Here is a 7,183-nt window from a genome sequence, read left to right as displayed (position 1 = left end):
AGGGGCACAAGGTCATTTGTCTCGCCTAGACCAAGCTCCCCACGATGAGCACGCTGGGGGCGCACTGCACTGCCCTTAGCCCCTTGGCCAACCTAATTTGGGGCAACGTTCTCATGGCGAGTGCCCATGGTGATTTAAATATTATTTCTCATGGCGAACGAGCATTGCGCCCTCCCTGTTTTGCCTAAGCTATTGATCTCACTTGCACAGCCTGAGAGCATTATGTGATAGCCCTCGGAGTTGATATTTTTTTCAGTTTTAAGTATTGAGCTATCTTGACTAGTTTATCCTTTCAATACACCTTAAATTGATACCATTACTTTAATTACTTTCAAATGAGTTCGTCTACACCTCGATGATACTTTTTAATAACATTATTAAGCACGTAATTATCCATAATTATGATTTAAAACTTACATTTTTTTATATTTACTTAGTCATAATCATATCAAAATCTAAACTCAACATCGTTGATATTAGTTTAGGAGACTATTTTCATTTAGTGATATCATCAAGCATTACGCTTTGTGGGTTCAACTCCAACTCACGTTGGGTTATTGATTTTGCAAGGTGCTAGCTAAGCTAATCTACTTAGTTTTCTTCAATTAAATCAACTAATTTTTTGATTGATTTAGGGTGCCCCTCCTTCTTAGAATTAGAACCCATTTCGAGGGTCCCATACGGTAGTAATAACAAATACTACTAAGTTTTAAAACTTCATCTTTTCTAAATTTTTTGTCTGGCCTTTTAAATTAATTAAAGAACATTATTATTTCCTTGAATAGCGGCGTCACGAGTGCAATAACCTTTTAATTAGTGAAAATTGTAACATTTTCTTTTATTGTAAAAAAATAAAAGCAGCAAATGTCTTTACAAAGTTTTCAAGTTCTTATTCCAATAGTCAAGTTCACATTAGAACCGAGACACATATGCACTTTCTTGTTTTTCTAAATCTTTAAATTAATTTTTATAAGATAAAGACTTAAAATTATTTTATCACTTTAAATATAAATTTCTCGCTAATTATCATGGATACGTGTATTGTACGTAAATGTAGACTGGTTTATACTTTAGTATTTGCAAATAGAGATTAGCTTAAAATACGCCGTTTAGCTATAAAAAATATCAATTTGCAAATACAAAAAACTGACTTTGGCACAGATACTTTAGTATAATTAAAATATTAAAACACTTGTTTGAATATGAAATATGTTATAAAATAAAGATCGTAAACTAAAGACAAGTATAGAGAGAAATTGATATATTATTCAAACTTTAAACTTCCGTACGTAATGAACTGAAATCTCCTCTATTTATAGAAGAAAGGAAGTTGTTGTGTAAGCTGCTTCTGCAAGGTGTTGTGTAAGCTGCTTGTAAGTTGCTACTGTACCAGATATAGATAATTTTCTACCGGGGTGATGTTTATCCATAACGAAGTACCGAAAGGATAAGCTCATTATACCGGATATAGATAATCTTCTACCGGAGATGATGTTTATCCATAACGGAGTATCGAAAGGATAAGCTCATTGTACCAGATATAGATAATTTTCTACCGGGGTGATATTTATCCATAACGGAGTATCGAAAGGATAAGCTCATTGTACCAGATATAGATAATCTTCTACCGGGGTGATATTTATCCATAACAGAGTACCGAAAGGATAAGCTCATTGTACCAGATATAGATAATCTTCTACCGGGGGTGATGCACTTTCTATATATCTGTCTCCATCCAATCAAAGACGTTCCTTGACTCCGAAGGAGAAGATTCTCTAGTCTGTTTTTCCGGTGCAGAATTTATCCATAACAGAGTATCGAAAGGATAAGCTTCTTCAGGAGGCTTATTTCCAATAGAGTACTAAATAGATAAACATATTTACGGCATATAGATAAACTTCTTCAGGAAGCTTATTTACAACGGATTACTAAATGAACATCCATAATATAATATATTTATAACACTCCTCCTTGGATGTTCATTAAAAGATAATGTGCCTCATTAAAACCTTACTAGAAAAAACCTCGTGGAAAAAATCTTAGTGAAGAAAATAAAGTACACATATTTAGTAATACGCATAACTAGTTGTCTCAATAAAAACCATATAAGGAAAATCGTGTGGAAAAAACCTTAGTAAGAAAAAAAGAGTATAGCGTGTATTTTACTCCCCCTGATAAAAATCTTGTTTTAAATATTTGAGTCTCCGCTTCCAATCTTGTATACCATCTTCTCAAAAGTTGAAGTTGGCAAAGATTTAGTGAATAAATCTACTGGATTGTCACTTGAACGGATTTGTTGCACATCAATATCACCATTTTTCTGAAAATCATGTGTGTAGAATAATTTTGGTGAAATGTGTTTTGTTCTATCTCCTTTTATAAATCATCCATTTAATTGGGCTATGCATGCAACATTATCTTCGTATAAAATTGTGGATCTTTTATCACATTCCAAATCACATTTTTCTTGAATAAAATGAATCACTGATCTCAACCATACGCATTCCATACTTGATTCATGAATAGTTATTACCTCAGCATAATTTGAAGAAGTATCAACAATAGATTGCTTTGTGGAGCATCATGATATGACAGTACCTCCACATGTTAACACGTACCCGGTTTGAGATCGAGCTTTATGTGGATCAGATAAATAACATGCATTTGTATAACCAACAAGATCTGCACTACCTTTGTTAGAATAAAATAAACTCATATCAAGTGTTCCCTTTAAATATCGCAATATATGTTTAATCCCATTCCAATATCTCCGTGTAGGAGAAGAGTTATATCTTGCTAGAAAATTAACAGAAAATGCTATGTCAGGCCTTGTAGCATTAGCAAGATACATAAGTGCATCAATTGCACTAAGATAAGGTATTTCGGGACCAAGGAGTTCCTCATCCTCTTCTGGAGGTCGGAACAAATCCTTATTCACTTCAAGTGATCGAGCAATTATTGGTGTACTCAATGGGTGCGCTTTGTCAATGTAAAAGAATTTTAAGACCCTTTCTGTATAGGTAGATTGATGGATAAAGATCACGTCTGCTAAATGTTCAATTTGCAGACCAAGACAAAGTTTTGTCTTTCCAAGATCTTTCATCTCAAATTATTTCTTAAGATATTCAATTGCCTTTTGGAGCACTTCTGGAGTTCCAACATGATTTATGTCATCAACATAAACAGCAAGTATAACAAATTCTGATGTTATTTTCTTTATAAAATACATGGACAAATAACATCATTTATGTAACCCTCTTTCAGGAAATATTCACTAAGGCGATTATACCACATACGCCCAGATTACTTTAAACCGTATAAAGATCTTTGTAATCTGATTGAATACATTTCCCGAGATTTTGGATTTGCTTCAGGCATTTTAAGTCCTTCGGGGATTTTCATATAAATTTCATTATCAAGTGAACCGTATAGATAAACTGTAACGACATCCATTAGATGTATTTCAAGCTTTTCATGTAGTGCTAAACTGATGAGATATCGAAATGTTATGGCATCTATAACATGTGAATATGTTTCATCAAAATCGACTCCAGGTCGTTGTGAGAATCCTTGTGTGACAAGGCGAGCTTTGTATCTTTTAATTTTATTTTTATCATTTCTTTTTCGCACAAAAACTCATTTATGACAAACTGATTTTATACTAATAGGTGTTTGGACTACTAGTCCAAAAACCTCTCTTTTAGCAAGTGTGTTCAATTCTGATTGAATTGCCTCTTGTCATTTTTGCCAATCAGATCTTTGTCGACATTCTTCGATAGATCGGGGTTCAAGATCCCCACTATCTTGTATAATGTTAAGTGCAATATTATATGCAAAAATATTATCCACCACTATTTCAGATCGGTTTAAATTAATCTCTTCACCAGTAGAACTTATTAAAAGCTTCTCACTCACTTGAGTCTTGGGTTCATTGATTTTTTCAGGAATCTCAGAACTAATCAGATCTTAGGTCTCTTCAGGGGGATCCCTTCATAGTATCGTTTGATCATTTGTCGATTTTCTTTTTCGAGGATTTCGATCCTTAGAACCCAAAGGCCTACCATGCTTTAGGCGTGCTTTAGGTTCACTAGCTCTCATGCTAGTAGATGGTCCTGTTGGGACATCAATTCGGATAGGCATATTCTTTGCAAGGATATGTGACTTAGTTATCCTCTTCAAATCAGTAAACGCGTCTGCATTTGATTTGTTATATTTTGTAAATGGATGATCTTCTGGACCTCTTGATTACATATAGGGGTACGTAGGTCAAAAAGAGATAATGATGAAATTTTCCACACAATTTCACTTTTTGATTTTCTTTTTCTCTCCCCCTAATTGTGAGAAATTTGTTTCATCAAACCGACAATCTGCAAATTGAGCAGTAAATAAATCTTCCGTCAATGGTTCAAGATAGTGAATAATAGAGGGTGATTCAAACCCAACATATATTCCTAACCTTCTCTGTGGGCCTATCTTACTGTGTTGTGGTGGTGGTGCTGGCACATATACAACACATCCAAAAATTCGTAGATGGGAAATATCCGGTTCATGACCAAAAATTAATTATGACGGAGAATATTTATTATAATGTGTCGGTCTAAGACGGATAAGTGATGTTGCATGCAAGATAGCATGGCCCCAAATAGTAGTGAGCAATTTTGTTTTCATAAGTAGTTGTCTTGCTATCATATGCAGGCGTTTAATAAATGACTCTGCAAGGCCATTTTGAGTATGAACATAAGCTACATGATGTTCAACTTTTATCCCCAACTGATAGACAATAATCATCAAAAGCTTGAGATGAGAATTCTCCAGCATTATCAAGGAGAATAGCCTTTATAGGATAATCTGGGAATTGTGCCCTTAATCGAATATTTGGACTAATAGCTTTGCAAACGCCAGGTTGCGAGATGATAGTAGGCACACATGAAACCATCTTGAAGATGCATCTATTAGGACCATAAAATATCTAAACAACCCACTTTGGTGGGTGAATAGTTCAACATATATCCCCGTGTATACGTTCTAAAAAGGCAGGGGATTTAATGCCAACCTTCATTGGTGATGGTCTAGTGATCATTTTGCCTTGATAACAAGCATCACAAGAAAATTCATTATTTGTAAGAATCTTCAGGTTCTTTAATAGATGCCCACTCAAATTTTCAGTGATTCGTCTCATCATTATTGATCCATGATGGCCCAAACGGCCATGCCAAAGCACAAAAATATTTGAATCAGTAAACTTCTCGTTTACGATAAAGTGTGCTTCAACTATACTAATCTTTGAATAGTATAAGCCAGAAGATAAAGATGGTAACTTTTCTACAATGCACTTCTGGCCAGAAACATTCTTTGTAATACAAAGATATTCCATATTCATTTCATCTATCGTCTCAACATGATACCAATTTCGGCGGATATCTATAAAACTCAACAAGTTTCTTCGGGACTTGGCGGAGAATAATATATTATCTATTATAAGTTTTGTTCCCTTAGACAGAAATATAGTGGCTCTTCCGGAGCCTTCAATCAAACTTATATTGCCAGAAATTGTTGAAATATTTGTTTTTTTTCTTATGCAAATAAGAAAAGTATTTCTGATCTTTGAATATGGCATGAGTTGTTCCACTATCAATTACACAAATATCTTCATGACTGGTCTTTGATCCAAACATAATTTGAGGATTATCCATATTTTTTAAAATGACATAAACAAAATAAATATGATAGTAAACATCATTATCAAAGCATAGCTTTTATTTATGTATAACAATTACATAACCATACTATCTACTACAAACAACAAAAATTAAAATATTTACATTTCTACAGATTCATCACCGATCACATGACTTGTTTCTCCTTCAGGGAGTGCAAAGTAATCAGCTACATTCAAATGCATGAAGTCTAAATTATCTTCAGAAATAAAATTTGTTTAGTAATTTTCTCTGTCTTCTTCAGGGAGGCTTGATACAGCTTAACCAGGTATTTTGGCGTACGACATGTACGTGACCAGTGCCCTTTTCCTCCAGCATATCATGATCAGTAATATTATCACCACATATTGGGAAATAAATCTGAACATAGCAGAATTATACTCACTGATAGATTTAAAATCTTGTAGCCTTAGATGAGTCCAATCATAACGTGCCTGTGGAAGAACGACCATCTTCAGGTGGTCATATCTATCTTTCAAATTATTCTACTGTATGACAGAATCTTTAATAGTGAGATATTCCATTTTTAAGCCTTCATCAAGGTGATGGCGTAGGAATATCATTGCTTTGGCACGGTCTCGGTTTGATGCTTGATTTTTGTTCTTGATGGTGTCTGCCAAACCCATCGCATCAAGATAAATTTCCCCATCAAGCACCCAAGACATGTAACTTTTGCCCGATATATCTAGGGCTAAAAATTCAAGTTGAGAAATATTTAACATTATTTAGAAAAAGAAAGTTTGTACCTCTGATACTTTCAAAGTATTGGCTCGAGATGACAGAGTCTCGTGCTGATAACGTGTTATAAAATACAGACTGTAAAGTAAAGACAAGTATAGAGAGAAACTGATATATTTTTCAAATTTCAAACTTCTATACATAATGAACTGAAATCTCCTCTATTTATAGAAGAAAGGAAGATGTTGTGTAAGCTGCTTCTGCAAGCTGCTGTGTAAGCTGCTTGTAAACTGCTATTGTACCAGATATAGATAATCTTCTACCGGGGGTAATATTTATCCATAACGGAGTACCGAAATGATAAGCTCATTGTACCAGATATAGATAATCTTCTACCGGGGTGATGTTTATCCATAACAGACTACTGAAAGGATAAGCTTCTTCGGGAGGCTTATTTTCAATAGAGTACTAAATATATAAACATATTTACGGCGGAGTCTCATATAGATAAGGTTCTTCAGGAAGCTTATTTACAACGGGGTACTAAATGAACATCCTTAATATAATATATTTATAACAAAATAAGAATTTTTATTTATAGATATCTAACTGTGTTTTTTAAGGAAAATCATATCCAAACACAATTAGAACCAAATACTACATTAGAACTATTTTTACAACTTGAACTTGTAATTTTAAATTTCAACCAGATACAGCCTAATTTCGAGTCTATTGTGTTTGAAGTTTGAATTGGCCAAGTGTGGTACCGTGTCATCAAGAGGAAGAGA

This window comes from Nicotiana tomentosiformis, chromosome 4, assembly GCF_000390325.3.
Source record: "Nicotiana tomentosiformis chromosome 4, ASM39032v3, whole genome shotgun sequence".
NCBI lineage: Eukaryota > Viridiplantae > Streptophyta > Magnoliopsida > Solanales > Solanaceae > Nicotiana > Nicotiana tomentosiformis.
The sequence above is the reverse complement of the archived record's forward strand: the minus strand, read 5'-3'. Positions refer to the sequence as shown.